We start from the raw sequence: 24150 nt of genomic DNA, 5'->3' as shown, positions 1-24150 counted from the left end.
GTGTCGTGGTGTGAGTATCAGTTTTGTATAAAAACATTGATTATTGTTTGGTTTGAGGAAATGAAGATCTGTTTGCTAGTGAGGGAGTATTCTCAGGAGAGTTGATAAGTTCTTCAGACCATGGGCAGGCCGGCTCATAGTGCTTCTTCTGCATCAGGCAGGTATAACCAGCAAGCAGTCTTCAGTTGTTTTTTTGTTTGGTTGGTTTTTTTTTTTTTTTTTTTTTTTACACCAAGACAGGGTTTCCCTGTGTAGCCCTGGCTGTCCTGGAACTCACTCTGTAGACCAGGCTGGCCTCGAACTCAGAAATCTACCTGCCTCTGCCTCCCAAGTGCTGGGACTAAAGGCATGCGTCACCACTGCCCGGCCGGTCTTTAGTTCTTATACTACACATGCACAGGTGCATACACACAAATAAAATTGCACACATACTTCTGCAGTGGAGCCTTCTACTTACAACAAAGATGTTTCTATGCATGAAGTTACCTTCTGTTTCTTTAAGCCTGTCAGTCTCCCACTGAAGACAGGGTGCAAGTATCTGTATCTGGGGTGACCTCAGAGTCCATAATTTTGAGCCACTTTCACATATGAGCCCAGTCCATGTCCAGGACAACTGGGAACAAGTTGGTATGTGCTTATGCCACCCCTGTACCCATGGGTCAACTTGGAACAGAGTTCCTGCCCCGTTCCATATCCAGATTCTATGACTTCTGTCTTGGCTCCATGAGAGTTCCTTCCTCCTTCCTATGTGGGAGATCTTTCTGGCTTACCCACTGGACTGTAACTGAACACATATGTTGGATACCAAGAGGAAGTTTCTATCTCCAGATAGACTGAAATATGTTGAAGGGGGACAGCATTGGGTGACTTCTGAAGGAGGCACAGAGGCCTAAGTTCTGGGTGTGATACATAGCCTCAGTTGACTTTTTAATGCCAAGGCTGTTTTCTTAGTGAGCAAGCCAGAGAGGTAATAAAAGCAGCTTACATGTGTTATTAGATCTCACTAGCCACAAGCTGGAATAACAGCACTGCATCACTGGAGACATTTTCTGGCCTCATATACGTAGACACTGTTTAAAAATATATTGCTTGGTGGGGTTGTGCCCAAACGTATGGCTTGCCTCATCGGCTCCTGGCAAGCCTCCAAGATCCAGGAAGGTGTGCTGGAGACTGAGAAGGCCACCCTGGTTTGGCCTGTCACCTTGGCTGGCTGCTTGACCATGTAAGTGGGACAGAGCACAGGGAAAGGAGAGAATGCCCTGAGAATGTGCACCCTATCCATTAGAGGTTAGACCCTGAGGATGGAGTTTGTGGATCCTGGTCCATGTCCCACCAGACATCTACCTTCAGCCAGCCCTCTCTCCATGGGGCTCTGTGGTTCTGCCTGCTTTGGCTCTCCATGCAGTAATGTACAGCCTGATAACCACCGAGACAGTCCAGTGTATCTGTAAACAGTCCTGGGTTAGTGGCCTAGAGGGATAGCTTAGTGGTTAAGTACATTTGCTATTCTTGTAGAGGACATGGGTTTGGCTTGCAGCACCCACATAGTGGCTCAGAAGTGCCTATAACTCCCGTTCCAAGGGATCTGATATCCTCTTCATGCCTGGCCTCTAGGAGCATCAGGCACGCATGTGATATGCATATATATATGTCCAGGCAAAACACTCAGACACATGTTTTTAAAGAGTCCTGACCTCACCCAGGACATTGTAGGGCCCTTGGTCTAGGTTCACAATAGGCAGGCATGTCACTGGTGTATAGAGACCCACACCTTGCCAGAAGATGGTTGAGGCTGGTACCCTCTACATGCTGTGGCTTCACTGGAGGCTTTTAGCTGCTTAGAGGAGTACAGTGTCTGAATGTCTGGGAGGAAGAACGTGTAGGTGGGTTTCTATACCTGTAGGATAGGTTTGGTACAGCCCTTCCTTGAGCTACCTCCTTAACCTTTCATAGGTCTTTGATCTTGGCTCGTATGTTTGTTCCACTTTCATGTTCTTGTGAAGGAACCTCTTTGCATGTGGCCTCTGAGACCAGGTGTATGAACACTGTAGATAAAGGTACAAAGTGCCGTTTTGGTTAGACTTTGGAGCAGCTAGGTGTTCTAGTAAACCATGTAACCCCCTTGAGGGCCCCACTGGGGGCAGGAACAGACCCTGAGGGTGGTGAACTTGTGGGGCTTCCCTTTGGCCTTTACACAACTAGTGGGAGCCAGAGCTCTCTAACCTGCCAGTAGAAATGGAGCCTGGTTAGAATGAGAGCTGAGAGACAGCTCGCAGAAGGGGGCAAAGAGCCCTGATCCAGACCGTGAGGCCCTAGTCTTCATTGCTCCTTGGTTTAGCAGGAGCATGTGCCATAGGCACAAGCTCTCTGATAGAGGAAGTCCATGTTATATCAGGGCTTACCCATTACCACCATGTGAGGGTACTGAGGCTCTGTTGGTTCCTAGGCCTGCCAGACCCTTTCTGGATAAAGTAGTAACTTCTATATCCATATCTAGGGGTGCTGACAAATGAGAAGGTCTCCAGAAAAGGGGTTATGATGCTAGAGCCCCAGGAAGTTTGTTGATCATTACTGTGTAGCAGCTCCACAACTAACACAGGAGTAAAGGAATTTGGGAAAATAAAATAAACAATATGTATTTAATGTGTGCTTATATTTGAGTGTTCGTGTGCATTGTGTGCATGCATGCATGTGCTCTATATAATCTGGAGAATGATTTTGATAGCTGTGTTTTTTTTTCTTTTAAATAAGTGAGTTTATTATATATAATAAATCAAAATAAAAGAATAAATAGCCAGTAGCAGACAGACAGACAGAAACAACAGATAGAAAAATATCATCAAGTCAGGGAGGCAGATAGTAGGAGTCTCTGTTCATCTTTCGGGATGAGCTTCAGACTTCCCATTGCCACTGAAGGTACCTTTATATCATGGGATAAAGGATGGTGATCCCTGTTGGAAATGGTTCATCTTATAGTTGTTCTAAAGGACATGATGTTTTTACGCTCATGTTATTTTGCACAATATAAACATGCCATCTTGGAGAACACGCACTGAGACATACTTTCTTGGGTCTGAAAGTAGGGAGTAACCCGGCTGCCCAGACATTTTTTTCAGTGAGCTCCAGAACATTACAGCTCACCAGTATAATACACATTATAATATGCATGCATGTTATGTGTATTTCTATGTCTTTCTGTGTGTATATCTATCTATAGTTTTTGTGTGAATATTTGTAAATCTACCCATACATGCATGCACACCACACCCGAGTTGCCCAGTATGCTGTTTCGTGCTAACAGGCACAGTCCACATTGTACTTGCTCAGGCTAGAAAGGAGGTGTGAGCGGCTGCAAGGGCAGGTCTGAGTGTCCCCACAGATGCAGTCTGTCGTTATTGTATATGCTGCTTTTCTTGCTTCCTCCTGTCCTAGCGCCCCTTTCTGTCTTAGCCATCTACCACCCCTTGTTTGTTCATCCTCCTGCCTCATCCTCTTCTCCTGCAAATGATAAGGAGGCAGTCCTCTGGCCACCAGCGTTCCTGCTTAACTCTATGTTGAGAGCCATGGGTGGTGAAATGGAGACAAAAGAGGATTTACCTCCCTCCACAGGGAGTTAGCCATATGTGAGCATTCCCTTCCCATGTCCAGCAAGCACTTTTTTTGGTTTTTGTTTTGTTTTTGTTTTTTTGAGACAGGGTTTCTCTGCATAGCCCTGGCTGTCCTGGAACTCACTCTGTAGACCAGTCTGGCCTTGAACTCAAATCCGCTTGTCTCTGCCTCCCAAGTACCGGGATTAAAGGCGTGTGCCACCACCGCCCGGCTAGCAAGCACTCTTGAAAACAGGACTGAAATATCCCCAGAGCCCACAGCTTCCCTGTCTCCTGCCATAACTCTGGGGCACAGCTATCTTAGCCAGCAGTGGTGTCTCTTGTCCCTCTCAGCAGTGAAGGTGAAATTGCAGTAAAAAGTTGCTTTCTGGTTGTCTTGGATCGTGTTGTCTTAAATCCCCATGTTAAGATTGTGACCAGGGTGTTCTGTGAGGCTGCAGTTGACACAGCTGGACAGCTGGACCTTGAGTGAAGTTGATTGTAGTAAGGAGACCCTGGAAGGGAAATGGCACCTACCCTGTATTTTTAGTTATGACCTCTGTTCTGTGATGTGAACTATTGGCATGTGCACATGGGAATCCAGTCTTGCCTGGGTCTGGTCTTTTGGATCTCTCTTCCCATGCTTTCCCCTTCAAGGGGTCTTCTGAGGTCCTGGTTGTCTGTGGTGTTCTGTAAAAGCCACAGCCTCCTGTTTGCACAATGCCAGGTAGAGCATTGAGGACAGGGTTGCTCTGAGCACTGCGAGCTGCTTAGCAGCTGGACTTTCCCTGACATGGATAGTAAATGCTTCATCTGAGACCTGGCCTGACCACCAAATAGTCCTTGTCTCCCAGCAAGTCCGAGTTATACAGTACCATTTAGACATGGATCATGTGTATGAGCAAAGACTTCAGAAAAGCAACAATTAATAAGATTACTCATGAATGCCATGCCCCTGGGTGCTGTGTTTTTAACTCCAGGCTGGTCAGTTTGAAAGAGAAAACAAATTGTATTTTTCAACAGAGCTTCAAACAGAGGCAAGACATTCATAGGGAGGGCTCAGGATGCCGAAACAGAGGTTTGATTGATTGCAGCTGCCCACACACTGCACCCTCAAGCTCCCTGAGGAGGCCCCAGAACAGGCAGCAACTGTTGTGTTAGCAGATGTTTGAGAAACTCATGAAAGCTGGCTGGGGTGCCATGGGGCAGGAAAGAGCATGAGGTAGAAATAAGCATGCTGGCATATGGTAGGGGAGCCACTGGGAGCTGGGGTCCTGCCCATGAGTTTAGAGAGCCTGGTGGAGCAGAGCCACAGGGCTTTGCTTGTTGGCAGGATGCTGATGCAGTCAGCAGGGGTTATAACAGATGCTTAGTGATAACTCCTGGCTCTTTGCTGGGCAGAGTCACCCTTGGATAAAACTCCTTCCAGCCAGCTTTCTTTCTTTTTGCTCTGTGTACCAGTGGAGCTGCCTTTAACCGGGGACAGTGGCACTTCTAATTGGCATGTGGAGTGAGTGGCTCTTCATGCTTCTGGACTTGTCAGTTGTGGGTCAGCCTTCCATTTTCTTAGCCAGATCCCTGGCTGTTGGCCTGGCTGGCCTAAGCCTTTGTGGTCTTCACTTGTCTACTCTGTGAGTGTCTAGTGCCTCTTCACCCGTTGCCTCACCTGTTGCCTTGGCCCCTCGTCGGCCTTGCTGCTGAGGTGGGAAGCACCTTGTGTTGATGGTAGGAAGAGAAATTTAGAGATGGAGCATCTATAACATGGAGTACAGGCTGGTGTGAAGCTCTGGGTTGTATTGGAACGAAAGAAGTGCTGGGTGAAAGTGAAAACAAACCTTATCAGCATATAGGATGGTTGCTTCAGATGGGCTGGACCCCGACAGAGAACCTGTGTTCTTGGGGTTTGTGGATGCTGAGCTGTGGCAGCTCTGGGCACAGTAACCTAACGTGCCTTCGTTCGTGCCCTTGGCAGCCTCTGCTGCCCATTCAGTGGGTCAGTACCATCTGCTTCTCCTATGCTAGTTTATCCCTCACTGGAGGATATGGCTGTTAGCATGTAGGGACATTTGAAGACTTGCTCAAAGCCATATAATGAGTTGGAAATCCCACCTTGGGCCCTGGTGAGTTCCTCTCCCATCACTTGGTCTTTTTTAAGTGGCTGATCCTTGTGGGATGTAATGTGAGCTTTGAAGTCAGGTAAGTCAGGGCTCTATCCCTATCCCACCATTTCTGAGCTGAGCTGTGCACCCTTAGGCACATGCTTGGCCCCTCTGTATCTGTAAAATAGAATTACTCTTGCTTTTCTCAGGAGAATCGAAAGAAGTCATGCACTATGGACCTAGCATGTAGTTTTCAATTGAACATGGCTTTATAGAAAAGAAAGGCGAGGGACTGTGGAAATTGCATAGTGGTTAACAGTGTGTGTGGCGCAGAGCCCAACACCCATGGGAGGAGCTGAGTGTGGTCTTGTGCACAGCTGTCACCCCAGCTGAGTTGGGGGAGAGAGTAGAGACTGGGGAATCACTGGGCTGTGCTAGCTGCTAGCCTAGATGAAAAAAATAGGAGGTAGAAGTCTGGAGAGATAGCCCAGTGGTTAAGAACACTTGTTCTTATAGAGGACCCACGTAGTGACTCACAATTGTCTATAACTCAGGCTCCGGGGGATTCAGTGCCCTCTTCTGACCTCCCTGGCCACCAGGCATGCATGTGATACACAGACATACATATGAGCAAAACACCCATACACATAAATCAACCAAAAAAAAAAAAAAAACAAAACATAAAAATGAAGATGAGATGGAGAGTGACAGAGGACGCCCAGTGCCTTTTTCTGGCCTGTACATTCACACACATGTGCATCCTGATACACACATAAGTACATGCACATTTTAAGAAAAAGCAATTGCAAAAAGAAGTGGCTGCAGCTGAAGAGCCTGCATCTTTTCTCCTGTGCTCACGGGTCAGCTTCCCTGACATAAATACTCTGCAACTCTGGCCAGCCTGCTGGGTTTGTGCTATTGGTAGGTCAAGTCCTGCCAGCCATGCAGGCTGGGATTGGAACGCTTGGCACATGGTCTTCCTTTTTTCTTAGAGAAAGATGTGTCCATGCTACCATAGAACCTTGGTGGGGGAATCTATGCTTCAGGAAAACCCTCTCCAGACACCTGGTTCCCTTCTTGTCTCCAGTCTCCATCCTCAGGTTACATAATAAGCCATCTTCTGAAGGTCACTCGGATCACAGCCCAATGTTGACAAAATAGTTTGATCTCCTGGGGAAGAAAAAAAATAGGAGTTCCCCTGGGAGTGTGCCAGGGAGGCATTCACATGCCACGTGGTGATTTTCTATGCCTCACTTGAGAGTCAGTGGTGCTCTGGGAGCTCCAGGACACTCAGAGGTGAGTGAATGCCTCTTCCTCCCTAGATGAGAGCCCCAGGAGCTTCCTGATCAAACTGGCTTGCCAGACTTGCATGGTGTGGGCATAGTCTTGAGATCCCTGTCTTCCAGGGCCCACAGCCTCTAGGCAGAAGGAAAACAGCCTTTCCTGCTGAAGTCTGAGCATTCCCCAGGACAGCTCTGAGCTGGCCAGAGGAGGCCACTGTAGGAAAGGCCTGTGAGTCATTGTTACTAGTGTGTGACTAGTTCCCCTCCAAGAACCCTGAAAGGAGGAGGCACTAGAGCAGTAGTTTTTAACCTGTGGGTAGCAACTGGGGGAGGGGGGGCAGAACAACCCTTTCACAGGGGTTGCATACCAGATATTTACACTAGAATTCATAACAGTAGCAAAATTACAGTTATAAAGTAGCAATGAAAATAATTTTATGATTGGGGGTCACCACAACATGAGGAACTATATTAAAGGGTCACAGCATTAGGAAAGTTGAGATCTGCTAGTCTATAGAAATCCCCATGTTATTCTTAGGTTGCTGAAAAAATAAGAGAATGTATGGGTTGAACCAAGAGAGGCTGAAGGGAGACAGGACCTGCTCCCTGCTGGAGCTCTTATATGGGGCAGCTAGGTCTTCATCCTGGGTAATTTATATCACTTTTCCGTATCCCTGTCTAGGGGTAAGGTAGCACTAGGCGGGTGGCGGGGGGGGGGGGGGGGCTTCGGGCGCGTAGGGAGAGGCAGATCCTTGGTCCCAGTGGTCAGTCATCCTAGCTGAATTGGTGAGTCTCAGATCACAGAGAGAACTAGTTTCAAAAAAAAAAACAAAGTAGATTAGCTAGGTGTGGTAGTGTTTGCTTTTAGCCCTCCGGAGACAGACTTCTGAGTTCAAGGCCAACCTGATCTACTTACTGAGTTCTGGGACAGCCAGGGCTATGTAGAAAGACCCTGTCTACTCCTTCCCCCTCAAAGTAGATGGCTCTTGAGAAATGACACCCAAGGTCGACCTCTAGTCACATGCACGTGTGCTATGCACACCTACTATACAGGACATTTGACTTTTATTCTTCACACAGGGTGGAAGTATTCAAGGATTTGAAACCCTGGAGTAACAGAAGCCCTGGAAATTTCTCTAGACTGAGCACTGTGACTGAGGGGCCTGGGGAAGTTGGGGTGGCCAGTCAAGGTGCTGTTGGCAAGCTTGGCTGCGGACTAAAGCGGGGCGAGCAATGGCATGCCCATTTGTGGTAAGGCTCCAGAAGCATGCCAGCGGTGGGACAACTGATTGCTGTTGGCCTCTAACTTCTCAGTGTAGTCTGTACCGGGCAGAGTCAATCACCCTAGCTTTCCAGCATCACTATTTCTGTTAGAATAGTCTGTTTAAAGCTTGCTGATTGTAAGTCCTTTTGATCTAATTTGCATGCTTACTTTGTCTCTTTTTTTGCTGTGTGTGTACAGTGTGTATGAATACAGGTGTGCACATGCCATAGCACACATGTAAAAGTCAGAAGACAACCTCCGCCTTAGTTGAAACCAGGTCTCTGCTGTTGTTTTTCCACTGTTTATGCCAGGCTGTCTGGCCTGTGAGCCCCTAGAGAGTCTCCTGTCCCCACACACATGCACATGTGCTTTGCACGCCTGCATACATAGACAACACTGGGCTTTCATTCTTCAGGATGCTTCTTGCAGAGGCATAGGGAGTGCAGAAACTCACACTGCATTCATCTATTACATGGATTGTGTTAGGTCCTCATGCTTGCACAGCAAGTGTCCCTGCCCTCTTCTTGCTTGTTTCTTAGCACAAATGAAGCCTGGTGGTTTACCAAGTGACCATAGGGCCACCTTGCTCCAATCACTGCATGCCAGTGGTTTATCAGCCAGGCTGCCTTTTCCCTCTGGAGCCTCAGTCCCTCTGCTAAAGTGCATTTGTCCTTGTCCATTAGAGCCTGGGTTCCCTATCCCAAGCTCCAAGCTCAGGGCTAGAGGAAGTCTAGACTGGCATAGGGCCACAGGAGGATTCCTCCATGGTTTTGAATGTTTGTCATGCTGGATCTCATCTCAGCTGTGCCATATCTGGTCAGTTTACAACAGCTGGGCAGCATTCTCCTGAACAAAAGGGAGGGGGAAGGTCTTTGGTGTCCCATCCAGGTCTTCACATAAGTCTGAGTAAACCTCAGTAGACTTGAGGATGCAGGAAAGTAGACACTTAAGATGCAGGGAGGAGTTTTCCCTCTTTCATCTAGCTCCTCACCTCTCCAAAGACATGAGAATAACGCCTCCCTTAAAGGATCACCAGGCCCTTAGTAGCAAGGTGCCAACTGAGCTGGGAAAGCCTTAGCAAGGACCAGCAAAGGAAACAGAGAGGTGTCCTTGAGTTGGGTGTGATTTTGATGGCCAAGTCTGGCCCAGGCTGAGCATGGCCGTGCCATTCCCAAGACCACCAGGCTGCTATTCTATTGGGGCCACTGCTCTGTAGCTCAGGTGTCACACCTTTCAGGATATGCCCCTCTGCTACCCCAAGCACTGCATCGCCAGCTTCTCCCTGTTGGCAGGCTGATTCATCTAGAACATTCTGTGGTTTCAGCCATCTGGATTAGGCCTCTTTTGTGCAGTTTCCAGCCTCAGTGGAGATCTGAAGAAAACCAGTACCACATAGAAAATCCAGCTCTCTGCTGCACTTCCTTCCCCACAGAACTTGAGCTGACTCAGTTAAGTGTGGGTTAATTGCTCCTTCTGACCACAAGATTGACAATGTCACCTTTGAAAGTTAAACTAGAAGAACTCTTGGGTAGTCCTTTTGGGTTCAGGGAAGGGTGTTTTTTTTTTTTTGTTTTTTTTTTTTTGTTTTTTTTTTTTTTTTAATCTCTTTTAGAAAACAAAAGAAATGCTTGATCCTACAATATAGTACAACTCTCAGAGGCTTCCTTTGTAAGCAGTGAACTCACATCAGTGCATATCTCTAAAGGTCATCAGGCCCCCAGTCCTGCCCTGACACTGTACAAAGGCTACATCGTGTGTCTGCCTTTCATGGAACAGGTGGGGAGGCAGCTGTCCCTTGCCAGAGTGTGGCATGCCTCTTGGATCAACCAGAACCTGGTCAGGATAAACCATCTATTGGGTCCAAGGAAGTCACAGAAAGTACATATAACTAGGATTTAGAAGAACCAATATCTGAGACAAGCAACTGCAGGAAGCTGCTCCCTACAGCCCTTACGGAGGCTTAGCAGCCAACAGTTTGAAAGCTCCACAGCTGGCCAGGCCTGAAGAGAGGGGAGGGAGATGAGTACTCTGAAAGAGTTGCATGCTGAAACAGCTGCTGAGAAAGACTACTCTGGTAGAGGTCACATGTGTTTGGGTGACTGGACCAGCACAGGAAACAGTCAGGAGAGGCCAGCTCTCTTTCTCCAGCCTCCATTTTCCTGGCATTCTTCTGCTAAAGTAAGGTGCTGTGGGTGTCGTGTCTTTCCTTCCCAGGTTTGGTGCTAGATGCCTTTCTTCACTGAGCCATCTTGATAGCCCTCAGCTTTTTGGGGGCAGTGTTAGATCTGTTCTCCAGGGATATTAAGCACCTAGTACATTAGAGAAGCCTGGCAAGACCAGACAAATATTCTTGAACATGATGGGATCATTTTTGGAGCCCCGAGAAATGTGGGTGTTGAAAGAGTGGATCATGGCTCCAAAGAGCAGGTAGAGCCCCAAGCCAAGTCATAGGATTCCAGGAAGGGAACTAAGCATGCGTTTGATTTGCTGTTGTTGGGCAGCTCTAGGAGTCCATTTAGAAAGGGAGTTCCATGTATTGTTCCCTTTCCAAAATGAAGAGGTGGTTTCTTGGGCAAGTAAGGTGTAAGTCTCGTGAGATTGTTGCCCAGATCTATGGGGACCTGGAACTGGGGCTGCAGCTGGAGACCATCACAGCTTCTATTTGGATTTGACCCCGTCAGTTCATTTTAGCCTCATAGTATTCCTGTGAGGTGTTTACTGGAAGATGTGCTGGGGCCCAGAGGTGTTCAATACTTTGTTCCAAAGACCTTGGAGACTTGGCCCAAAGCCTCCTAGATTGGGAGGAGGTGAGTTAAAGGTCTTTACACACCCAGCAGGCTTGGGGTAGATAACTCTGTTTCTACAGAGTCCTTGGGTAGGAGTGGAGGAAGATCTGGGGAAGCAGGGGAGTCTGGTAGGCCCTCTGGGAGAGTGTAGATCTAGAGCAGATTAAGATCATAGCAAGCTCCTGTCAGATGCCTGAAAGTGGCCATGGACAGCTTCCAGCTCACAGTGGGCAGGCACTTCTCCCACCAGCGCCTAGCATTGCTCAGCCATTTGGTAGACATTTGGAATTTGGCCTCCACCCAGGCCTGCCACATCAGAATCTGTATTTGAACTTGATCACCCTAGCTTTTGAAAGAACTTGGGAGGTCTCTGTGGGAGGTCACTCTGGTTTGTTTTTGGCACTGTGCAGCCCATCTATGGGTTCTTCTTGTACCTAGGCCTTGTTGGGGGGGGGGTCCCTGAGTTTGAGTTTTACCTGGTGAATCTTACTCTAGTGCCAACTCTGTCCTCCATGGTTTGGGTGACCTATCTGGTCACCCTCCTGCCATTGTCCTTTCTTCCCAGGAATGAGGGGGCATGGTTCATCTTGGGAACCTTTCACTGGCGTTTTAGGCACCACCTACTGCTACTCTGATCAACATGCAAATGGCAAAGTGACAGCTTCTCTTCCTCTCAGGCTTCCAGCAGGCACTTTGCAAACATGTCCTGTACCCATCAGGGCCCTGTGGGGTGGAGATGAGGCTCCAGAAGGAATTAGCTTACCTAAGCCTTCTTTCTGACCCTGCTTCAGAAGGAAGCTTCGACATCCAAGGCATGTCAGGCTAGCCCAGGTCATCAGCACGGGAGAAGACAGGTGGAGACCAGGGCTTGTGGATGCCTTATGGTCTTTGGGGCCATATTCACATAACATTCAGAGACAGGGATAGGGAACAGGTCCAGATGTGAGTCTTGCAAATACCCATTGATCCCTTCCCATTTCTCTGACCATTTTTCACTTGGCCTTTGCTTGTTAGTGTAGTCAGTGTTGGTGGTGTGGTAACTTAGCCGTGTCAGGAGATGCTCCTGAGCTGTGTGATAGATGTAAATATTTGTCTACTCCTTGTGCTCTGGAGGGCGTGTATCTATAACAGAAGTGAATGTAGTTACTTATTTTAGATGAATGAATGAATGAATGAACAAATGAGCAAACTAATGAAGTAAGGCAAAGGCCTAGTTTCTTGCTGGCTAAGTGAGCTGCTGCATCACTGATACTCAGCAACAAGGGTGGCACTTACCACTTGTCCTAGGGTTTCATTTCTGTGAAGAGACACCATGACCAAGGCAACTCTTAAAAAGGAAAGTATTTAATTGGGGCTGGCTTAACAGTTTCAGAATTTTAGTTCATTATCATCATAGCAGGAAGCATGGCAGCCTGAAGGCAGACACAGTGCTGCAGAAGGAGTTAAGAGTTCTACATCTTGATCTGAAGGCACCCAGGAGGAGGGTCTTGTTTCATAGTGAGCAGGCCTTGAGTATAGGAGCCTCAAAGCTCACCCCCACAGTGACACACTTCCTCCAACAAGGCCATACCTCCTAATAGTGCCATTCCCCGGGCTAAACCTATTCAAGCCACCACACCACTCCTGGGCATAGGCAACACAGGTAGTTGCATAGTGTTGCCTTTAAAACGGCTCCTTGCTGTTTTACACAAGAGACTGGAGTTTAGAATCACTGCCCTAGTCACAAGGAGTTTCTCCAAGATTGCACTTGTTAACATTTCTAATCACGTGGCCTAAGCAAGGTTGAGGGTGCCTGAGCGTCCCTGGTGGACACAGCAGACTCCCAGTGTGAAGACATCCAAGTACCCAAGCTCGGGGGTAGCCCCACAGTCCTGAGATGGCAGCTTGGGAGCTCACAGGCCATCCATCATCCAGGCTGCATATTCTAGGCTCTGCTTGCTGTACCAGTGTTAGAGCTGTCTAGACATTCTGAGTGATACTTGTCATCATTTAGGATAAAGAGGGGGCTAAAAGTGGATTATTACTGAAATTTGAGACTTAGGTTTGAAACAGTGACAGAGTGGGACACTGAAGGTCATCTTGATGAAGCCCAGCAGCCTCCAGAAGGGGCAGGCTCCATGTGTCGCCACCCAGACCTTCCCACTTGTCCCTTCCTAGAAGCCTAGAGAGATCTGACAGTGCAGGAGGGACCACAGGGACTGCCTCATCACAGAGGAGGCCCCCCGGGAGCACTCACAGTGGATAAAGCCTAGTGTTTTGGGCTCCTTTCAATACCTTGAGAAAGAGGGACTTTAAAAACATATCTTTGCGGGATGGTAACAGCCTTCACAGACTCTCCAGATGAAGAGTCTGATTGTGTAATGAGGTTTTATTTATACACAACAGTACCTCTCGCTGTATTTGGCATCTGCAGCTTTCTTGCTACAACAACAAGACTGAGTCCTGGCAAGGATGGGCGTTCCCACAGCCAGCAGAGCCTTAGTATTTGCTATCTAGCCTAGATAGCCCGGTGCATCAATTTCCTTGTTTAGAAAAGTTATGTGGCAACTTCTCACCAAAACTGGTCTTTGAAAGGACCCAATTATCTTGGTAGTTAGAAATATGTCAGTGATGTAAGGTGGCCCACTCTATGGTCGCCTCCAGCTCTGCCTTGCCCTAAGCTGGCTTCCATGAAGCCATTCCTGTGCTCCCAAAATGGCAAGTAAGACTGCTGCTGGATCAGGAGCTGTGGAAAAGGGTACCTAGGCACCCTGCTTTGGCATGAACTGCCTGCGCTGCTTCTCACTGCACAAAAGTACCCATGTTCCCACACTGGCTACAAGTATTGGCTGTTCATCCACTCTACACTGTTCTTTCCAGGCTGCCCTTGAGTCTTTGCCATGCTTGAGAAAGTGTGGGCCAGAGCAGGGAGTGTTCATTTCCTCTGCTTTCACTCCCTTCCTCCTGTCCCTCGAAGAATTGGTGGGGCTGTGCCACTCAATATGGTGAAACAAAACCTAGCCTACCAGGGCCGCGCTGGGATTCTCATCATTCAGACAGAGCTCTCGAAAATACTCCCAGTCTGGGGTCCTAGGAGTCTTCCTGCTGGCCTGGTATATTCCCTGATGGAGGTGGACAACTAGCTCGGAAGTTGCTAGAGGACATTAATTTGTGGGAAAAAATAACTTGGCCCTGAAAGGTGGTTTTATGGCAGCTTCGTAAAAATAAGGGCGGGGATGGTTGGCTCCAGCATTTAAAAGCCTCCTGTGGCTGCGGTTTTATCCTGTGCCCCACCTCAAGCTCAGTGAGCAGAGGCCTGTCCGAGGTTGAAACTGCAGCAGCCAGCCTAGAGCCAGAAGTACTGTTCAGAGTCTGGAATGTTGTCAGGGACCCAGGAATAAAGTTGGAAAGTGTTCCTGTAAACTCACGGATGTTGGTATAGGCTTGCTTTGAGCTGGTGAATGATGAGGACAGGCAGAACTGGTCTTGAGTAGCATCCCCCTCGTCCTTCCAGTTCCTTCTCACTTCCTTTGGGGAGTGAGAGTGGTGATCTGCTCAGAATCTAAAGATGAGAGCAACAGGAATTGCAGTTTTTCAAAGGGAGTTAGCTTTTCAGGCCAGACTGTTCCATGCAACCTTTAAGCTTCCATTGTGTAACAGACACTGGGGCTGGTGTGTGCCCTAACTTCTCTTCCTTCTTGGGAAAGAGGTACATAAGTAGTGAGCTGAGAGATGAAGCACATGTTCAAAAAGGTACCAAAACCATTCTAGGGTTCTCTGAGAAAGGACAATATGGTAACAATGGAATTGTAAACCCTACAGACTGCTGTGGAGCTCTGAATACCATCTGCAAACTGGCCTGCTAATCTCCATGTTAACTCTAATGCAGATATTGCTGTTGGCACAGCAGGATGCCAAGGATGGAAGTACAGTAACCCAGTGAAATGGTTTATTAGAAGCCAGCTGCCAGTCCGAACTGGTGTGGAGTTTGAACTCAGGGGACATGGCTGAGAATCTCTACTGAGCCTGAGTAGCACAGCCACTGAGGACTGTAGGGGTCAAGGATCCAGTGGCCGGAGAAGGCCTCTCGTAGGCAGAGTAGGGATGAGGAGTGAAGCCCTTTGTCACTGTGTGGCACCTCCTTCCCAGGTTGCTGGGATGCACAGGTAGTTTGCCAAGGTACCTGCTCATTCTGAGGAATAAAATCTGCATCAGTTAGTATGTTATAAGGGATGGAATCATGGCAGTGTGCAGGAGGTGGCACATGGCCTGAGACCCCTGCTGAGACTCCTCCTTAGCTACTTGGTGGTGCAGTGTACAGAATAGTGGCCAACAGTATCCCTAATCCTTGCCACAAACAGTGTTTTCTTCAGCTTGATGTCTAGCAGAGAGCACATCCACACCCACCCTAGGACCCCTGGCCATCTTTTCCTTGAACAGGCCTGTCTGCTTGGTGAGGCTTGGCACAGAGCAGGCTTTCACTGAAAAGGACATCACCTATTATGACCTAGACTCCGCCAGAACACCCGCTTGGTTCTGCAGTCTTAACATTGTGGTTAGTCTGACCTACATATCATCATAGCTGCTTTTAGTGGCCAAGGAGGAAAAGAGCAGGTTGGAAGGAGCCTGTGCTGCCAGGAGGCTGAGAACAGGCTCAGAGCAAGGTCATTGGAACAGGTAGATACGCTGGTGCATGTGTGGCTGTAGGACTTTGGCAAGACAGTGAGCTTCCCTGAACCTCTACTTCCTCAGCTGTAAAACATTGGTCAAAACAAGTGGCCTAGTCACTGTAGATGCTAACACTCTGGTACATCGGTTTGAGCGATGTCCAAGCTGGATATGTTGGTGCGTGCATATAGTTCCATACCTCACAAGGCTGAGGAGTTCAAGCCTAGCCAGTATAATGAGACCCTGTCTCAAGAGAAAAAAGAAATAGTAATTTCTTGATTTGTTACTTGTTGTTGTTCTTAGGTACATACACATGTAAGAAGCTTAAATTTCAAAAGATTTTAAAAAGACATTGTGAAGTCCAAAGCACAGGATGTGAAACCCCTCGCAAGCCACAAGAGTGGCTTGCAGTGGACCCCCACCATCGTTTTTCTAAACAACTGTAGTATTGAATGAGACTCTAGATAACCTCTTTAGCTCCAGGAGTCCATTGATCCCACAGACTCGAGACCTGATTTTAAATTGTCTGCATATGCATGGAGCAATGATGAGACATAGTTTATTCCTCAAAGAAGAAAAACGAAAGAACAGCCAGTCGGACCAAGTGCGGGTGCTTAGGGCCCAGGTCTCACTCTGCAGTTAAGGCACAGGTTTTTGTTTTATTTTTTCGGAAGTATATTTTCAAATATTTAGTAATTCTTAGTGGTATGTACATGTGTGTGAGAAAGTATGTGCCACATGTGTGCAGGTACCTATAGAAGCCAGAAGAGAGTATCAGATTCCCTGGAGCTGGGGTTAAAAGTAGTTGTGTGCCACTTATTGTGAGTGCTGGGAGCCAAACTTGGGTCTTCTCTCTACAAAAGCAGTAAGTGTTCTTAATCACTGAGCCACCATCTCTCCAGCCCCAAAGGTACAGTGGTGTGTGTGTGTGTGTGTGTGTGTGTGTGTGTGTGTATGCATGCATTTATTTTCTTGACCCTGTGCAGAGTTGACTGAACTCACTGATGCTGTCGTACCCTTGTTTACAGCCGTTCTCTTTCTTCTTTAACTCCAAACTATACAACTCCATCAGAACAGGCCACATGTCATGTGTTCTAAAAAAAAAAAAAAAAAAAAAAAAAAAAAAAACCTCCATTATCCATTCATAAAAGCTACATTGAGAATGGCTTCACCAGATGTTTGCAGCTCGTTCAAGAAATAGGAAATAGAGTAGTTTCTACTGTCTATCTACACGAGGGCCCTGCATAAACAAAAGCAGTGTCTACTGCTGTCCTGGTTTGTTTTGTTTTGTTTTTTGCACAGTCTGCAGTGTGTCACTTTGAGCTAGCTCCTCTGTTACAACTCTGCTGCGTAGGAGCACCTCTGTCCTTTCACTGCACAGTGCCCTGAGACCATTGGCCCAGGCATTCAGGGCTTGTAGGTCCATGGTGCCTACTGTCTCCACACTGCCACACGTAGCTAGATTTGTGTTTTATGAGTTAGCCCCAGTCGCACTCACATTGTGTGTCTGTCTCCCAGGGTCTTGGGAACCTGCTCCAGCAGGCAGAATCTATGAACCATCTTGGATTCCTTTGTACCTAGGAGGGGCCTACTCCAGTTCTCTGTCACTCATTTAATCTGTTTCTTTCTGGCAATCTATTATGCTGGACAGTGAAGGCATGACCCATCCTCTCACTGGATTCATTCAGGGGCAGATCTGTTTGATGCAGATCACACAGGTTCAGGATCCAGTGTTGAACTAAATGGCTGAAGGCCCTGTTCTCTGGAAACTTCTGTCTGGTACGGATAGACAATAAACAACCCAGACAATCATGTCAGACAGCGTTGTGAAGACAAGAACCATGGGTGATAGGATAGAGGTAGTGGGCACAGAAACAGAAGGACTTTCCATAAAAGGTAGCATGAGGAACCTCCAGAGACTGGCAACAGCTAACCATGGCTGGGCACAGTATCCAGTGGAGAAGAGGAGCTGGATGTCCACTCATGCTAATTGAACTCTCTCCAGAACCAGCGGCTCCTGCTCAATCCAGCCCCTCCTACGAGCAAGTGGTTGCCTGGATGCTGATCACTCATCTTTAGGAGTAGCAAAACCCACTACTGCAAGATGTCTTAGGATCCTAACAGTGTGGCTCTTTCTCTTCCTCAGCAATGTCTGGTTGGCTTGAGAAAGTGAGGTCAGGTGCTGGCATGTCAATTCCAGGAGCTTGTGGTTTTCTGACAGTCATCCAAGAGGGCCGTTGTTTCCAGACCAATGGGTCTTGGTGCCAGCCCTGAATTTACATAGGCTCACTAGGCCTTCTAGCCATCTGTGTGATGTGATAAGGTATCATTGCAGGAGTAGCCCTGGGGTTTGAATGGAGAGATATGTGACTCTGTCTAGTGTCTAGCCATGTCACTTCAATATGACAGAAGTATCCAGTGTGGTCTGAACTTATAAATCATTTCTAGACTGGACCTATGGAGGTAGTTCTGGACAACAGCTAACCATGGAGCTCCGAACTTTGTTCTTATCAGCTGATATAAAAAAATCCCAGAAGCTCAAAGCCTATGTCACCTGTGGCTCCCATAGCCCAGATGCTGGTTTAGGAATTGTGGTCCACGTTAGCCTCAAGTGTTGGCACAGTATGGTCTTCATGCCATCCCTGCCTGTCAGTGGCCTTGTGTGAACTCACCCCACTGGGCTCCTTAGGCCAAATTTGGCTAGGGCAAGTAGTGTCACATAGGGCCTCCTTACCCTTCTCTTAAGCAGCTGCCTCACAAACCCAGGGACTTGACTGGAAGAAAGACAGTCAGAAGCACCTGCTTGTTGCTACCCCCATCCTCAGAGCTGGTCACGTGTACATAACACAGAGGCATGAGGTCTTGCACCACCAGGCAGCATCAGAAGGAAGGAGGAGCTCTTCAGCTCTAGAGTTGCCTTTCCGTCCCCGGCCATTAGTTCCAGAGTGGCCCCTGTTTATGCACTGTCCCTGGTGCCCACCAGAAAGGGCACAGGGTGACAAGTTAGAAACGAGTTCCCTGTCAGTAACTACAAGGGATTTGGCTCAGCTTCCATGCTGGAGTGCAACTGATCTATCCCTCCCTGTTGCTGCTTTACTTGGTTGACACAGAAACTGGCTTCTGAAGGGATAAGACCCTCAGTGTCTGGTACAGCTGAGCCATATGCACGGAGTCCCTTGGCATCTCCAGTGCCCATTGTTTCCCAGCATCCTTCACTCCATACCAAAGAACTTCAATTCCACTGCCATTGGTAAAGGCAAGAGAGTCCAACAAGGAGAAACCCTCTCTAATTCAAATGCTTTCCTGTCAGATAAGCCTCATCTCTTAAAGGGCTGGGCAAAGGGGTGTGTGCTTGATAGGGGAGGGAGACGGGGTCCTTGTTGCACTGGGAAATAGGCTGAGAATAGACCGTCTACAAAAGCAGCAGTTTCCCTCATGGCATGGCTTGCTTGGGCACCATAAAGGAAGCAAAGAGCAGGAGCTCAGTGGGCCAAGGCAGGGATCTGAACCTCACCCCTCTAGCCAGGTAGGCACCCTTGTTTGTTTGGTTTTTTTTTAAGATGAGATCTCATGACATGTCCTGTAGCTCAAGGTGCCCTTGAATTCACAATGTAGCCAAGGCTGGTCTTGAGCCTCTGGTCCTTCTGATTCCTTGGGCATGTGTAACTGTGCATGACTGTTTTGTTTTTTTCCTTTCCTCAAAGTGAGGACAATAATAACTTGCCTCATGGGGTTGGTATGAAGACCACACAAGCCAAAGGGTGCAAATCACCTACCACATCTGGTCGTCGGACAAGAGTTGCTGTTGTCACCATCATCATCACAGTCCCGTGATGCCTCATTGCCTTCCTCTGCGTAGAGAGTCCCTGGAGCCTCTGAAGGCTCAGGCCTGGGCAGAATTCAGGATGGCAGAAACCCACCTTCTCAGGTGCCCTAGTGACCTGGGCTGTCCGATCACTAAGGCATTTTTATCTTTGGCCTCCTCCAACTGGTAAAAAGTCCTTCCTTGTAGGAAAAGGCCTGTCTTCTTAACACTTACCCTGAGAGTAAAGCAGGGCCTACAGTATGGTAAAATTAACCAATACTTAAATTATATTACTAAGAATAAAATATTATGGTTCCATTAGGGAGAAAAGTTGTCTGGTAGGCAATTATGTCTTCTGTGCCTGTCGCCCAACCATCTTGTTATAACTTTAACTGCTAGTGCTATAAATATCTTAGTAGGTTATTGGAGATCTGAGGGCATGGAGAAAGGAGCTAGCCTGGGACTGAGAAAGCAAGGGCTCCTGCCCAACTCTGCCGTTCTTTAGCTGCATGACTCTGAGCATGTTATTAATCTAGGCCTCAGTTTTTTTATCTACAAAATGGGAACGATAGTACTTGCCTTCTAGAGGAATGCACAGCACCGCTACTGAGACCTCCATGTATTTGATATGCATCAGCTAAAGGAATGAGAGCCATACTTCCCATTGTACCCCAAAGACCAGAGATGGCATCACTCCAAGTTCTGAGGAGGGCATGCTCAGCTCACAAATCCTGCCAACTTCCATGTGGGTATTGTTCACGGCATGCATCATGCAGTTGCATGAAGGCCAACTGTGGACTATACCCTGGGGGAAAGTCTGCCAGCTGAAGCAGCTGCTAACTGATATGGTGTCAGGTGGGTCACCACCTGCGCTCTGTCCTTCCCAACGCCACGCCATGCCTGGCTGCCAGCCTCACAGTAATCTCTCCACCCATCCCCATCCTGCTTGTTCACATGGGGAGGAAAGGGACCAGGCAGGCACAAGCACAGCCTCCCCTGAGACTGTAGGAAAGTGTGGCATTTGTAAAAGACCAGGGCTAGTTTTCTTAGGATAGATTTGAGGTAGGAACAAAGTGCAGGAGGGCCCAGCTGGAGGCCATCAGCCTCCAGGCTCAAAGAGGCATGTCATTTGTCATTGTGTACCTGAGGAAACCGAGACCCAGAGAGGTGAGGCCCTCCACTCAAGGTATCTGTGAGCTAGATGGTGCCTGGGCAGCACCAGGCCTGCCCTCTTCCTCTTCCTGGCACTCTCCCAGCTGGGTCTCTGCCACTCTGCAAATCAAGAGCACATTCTCATCCTCATCTCTCCCCCTGGTTCCATCCTGTCTCCTCTGCCTGAGTGACTTGTCACAGCTTTCCCCTGGCCTCCAGTGACTAGGCACATTCCTCAGGGCCAGGCGGTGCTTTCTCTTCCCAGGCAGGCAGCTTCCCACATTTGCTAATCCCACCCAGACTATAAAGTGGCTAAGGAGCCTGAGCACACTCAGCAAGTGAGCTGGCCCTAGCTCTCGGTTGAGACTTTGAGTCACGTTCCCAAACCTCTCTGAACCTGAGTACCATTCAACAAAGCAAAGCAGAGCTCTCTCAGGCTTGTAGCCGCTGTGAGAGTGCAGCCTCAGGCACTAGTGACCTTTCAGCAGACCCCCATTCCAATTCTCCCTACAGTTCTACCAGGATGACTGAGCAGAAGCCATTGTTTTTGTCAATGATAAGGGAGAACCAGCGCTGAGGGAAAGGAGCAGGTTGAAGCTGACTTTCCCTGGCCCCACCCCTAACCCCTCAGGCCTTTGTCCTCCATGGAAGTCCCAGGCTCATGGGTGCTGGGGATTTGAGTGTGGAGACAGCCACTGCCTGTCTGTCCTTATCCATCTTAGAGGCTTGCCTTTGGCCATGCCCCTGCCTGTCTTCTCCAGCTCAGAGTTTTCAGACAGATGTTTGTAGAGCTTCGGAGACTTGCTGTGTCTTTGTTTCCTGGCCAAGCTGAGGTGTCCCAGTACTACAAGAAAGAGGGCTCTTTGTTGGAGGGGTGTGTCATTTTGTCCTGCAGAGGCAAGCAGGTTTTCAACATCTCTGGGAGAACTGAGACTAGAGAACTGTGGGGGTGAGGGTAGCCAGGCCTCAGCCTGCTATAGGGCATGTTCCAAGGGCATTTCCTGTTGATACTTTCCTTGCCCACACGCACTTCCTCTCCCCTTTTTGTCTTTACCCTGGGCCCCCTGCTGGCCACTAGCTGGGTGTGCTGTCGTGATGCACTAGTCTGATAGTCTGTTTCTCTGAGGATTGGCCCTATGTGGTGCTGCCGCAAAGCTCCTACTGAGTGTCTCTCCAGTGACACCTGGTGATCTTATCTGCTTATTTTAGGCAGCTCTCTCTTAGGAGTTCATGCTCATCCTTCTAGGTAGGTGCTGGGGTGATCTTAAGATGAACAGGACCCCTGTGGGTGGCCTTGGCCTTCTCTGCTACTTCCTTCCTCACTGTGGTACTGGGGACAGATTCTTCCCTCAAAGCCTCAGCACCACATGCACATTGTGACTTCATTTCTCTTGGTTGTTAGAAGGACCAAACTGTACCCCTGTGAAAGAAGGTCTGCCACACAGAGGTTCTTAGCAGATAGTCCTGCCCTTCTGTCCTTCCTTCACCCTTGCCAGGCCATTTAATGTGGAGCTTCCAATTGTGCAGGTCAACGTCCCTTGCCCTGACTAGTTTCCAAAGCAGTGACATACATCCTGATCTGGGCCCCCAGTGTCGGGTGCTAGGTCAGCCAAAATGGACTCTGTGCTTGGTGATGGCCCTCTGTCATTCATGACCCCTGAGCTGAATCCAAGGGTGCCTGAGCACTGAGATCTGGTAAATGGAACCTCACTTTAGACCCAGAGAGAATGGCATTTGGGAGTCTAACCTTAAGTAATCCAGTCGGTTATGCCACAGCCACCGGCTTAACATTCAGAGAGAGATGGAAGAGATGGGATGGAGCAGCAGAGTAGCTTTGACGTTCATGCTTGACACAAGGGCACCCGTGCTTGGAGATCATGTCACTATATACCTTGTATTGTGCCTTGTGTCTTTAGCCATTGGCCTCACAACCCAGGGCTGGAAGCACAGAACAATATGGAGACACAAGATGCTGGCTCAGCCATGGAGAGCCCTGCTTAGGGACAGGTGCTCTCAGAAAGCAGTTTCACTGGCTCTCATTCCTTGCATACATGCCTTAGGATTGTCTGCTTCTCTTTCCCTCTTCCTCCAGGCATTGTAGGAGACAACTGGGGAAGATGTATGAGCACAGGGTGGAGCCAGAGCAGACATAGCTTTGGAGCCATAAAGGAAACATTCTGTAAAGCACTTAAATACCAACAAGAAAGATACTTGCCCTTCCTAGTGTGATGGGAGACAGAGTGGAGTGACCTCAGCTCTCATGCTAATGGCTTTGGGCCTGTGCTCTGTAGTATAGACAGGAGCTTTCTTGCTCTGACCTCCTAGATGCTTAGAAGTGCCCCTCTCCCCATCTGTGACAGGTGATGTTTATTCGGAAGCAATATTGCCCAGATTGAGAACCACCGATGAGTGAAAGACCTTGACCTCCTTTGGAGGTGGTGGCCATTGAGGGCCTGCTCCCTCCCTGTTATCAGGAAAGCAGATCCTTCTGAGTCGGACAGTGGTAGAGGAGAGGCACCTGCTTGGTGCCCACTCAGCCCAAATGGCATGCAGGTAGAGCCTGTCAGGAGAGCATCCTGTTTCCTGGAAACAGGCTTGCTGCAAAGGTTTCCTGGGACATTTTTTCCCCCTCATTGGTGGCCTCACAGTCCCTGCTGTTTTCATCTCTGAGTCCTTGTCCCTAAGGTCCAAGAAAGATAGTCACATTGTCCAGTGGCCTTTCCGCCCACTCCTGTTGGCTCCTGGATGATGCCAGTGTCTCCCTTGAGCCCTTGCAATGAGGTCAGGCAAGCAGGCATTCTGCCAGACAGCCACCAGCAGTGTGTGGCCGTGCTTTTCATAAGAAAAGGCACCCTAGCCCCATTGGCAAAGCACAGCGCCATCTTGTCCATTAATCAGGACTTCAGGACTTCTCAAAGCAATCTGAGCAACTCCCTGGCTGGAGCCCTACTTGATTGCTGTCACCTCTCTGTCTGCAGCACTGGCTGTTATCCACTGTCCCACCCTCATATTGGGAAGACTTCTGGAGAGCAGGGCCATACCAAAACCTTAGAGCCTGTTGTAGGGGGTAACACTTTGCAGGTCTCAGCAACAACCAAGGAAGTATCAGAATTAATTTTTATTATTGCTTTTATTTTCCATTAAATTGTTTTTTTCCAAATATAAGAAGAATCTGGGTCAGTAAGTCCCTTTGTTCCTTGAGAAAGATGCTGTGAGCACAAATACTAGAACAGACCACATAGTGGAAGTGATGAAGTCAATGCTTGTCATGTACCCAAGGCCTCCAAGGAGAGTTCTGAGCTGCCCCAGTGGCTTCTTTCTGCCCTGAAGCCCTTAGGCCACTGAAGCTCCCCACACTGGCCACAGGTACCCTGGGACTCCTCCTTAAAGTGACCCTAAACCTGGTCACTGCTTGTAGCTGTCCCCCCACCCCTGCAACCCTCCCCCACCCCATAGTAGTGGCCACTGTTGGTATTGTTGCCCGTGGGTCTCCTCCTTGCAGGTGGTGCTCATGTGGCTCCATTTCA

At 48.5% G+C, this 24150-nt stretch overlaps 1 protein-coding gene across 2 annotated transcripts in view; it reads left to right on the top strand.

Moving 5' to 3' along the window:
- Nucleotides 1-24150, top strand: part of Fam53b (family with sequence similarity 53 member B) — a 67795-nt gene that overhangs the window by 20821 nt on the left and 22824 nt on the right. The gene's annotated exons all lie outside the window — the stretch shown is intronic.

The sequence above is a fragment of the Arvicanthis niloticus genome, chromosome 1, assembly GCF_011762505.2.
Source record: "Arvicanthis niloticus isolate mArvNil1 chromosome 1, mArvNil1.pat.X, whole genome shotgun sequence".
Taxonomy (NCBI): Eukaryota; Metazoa; Chordata; class Mammalia; order Rodentia; family Muridae; genus Arvicanthis; species Arvicanthis niloticus.
This window is presented reverse-complemented; position numbering and strand designations above follow the sequence as displayed.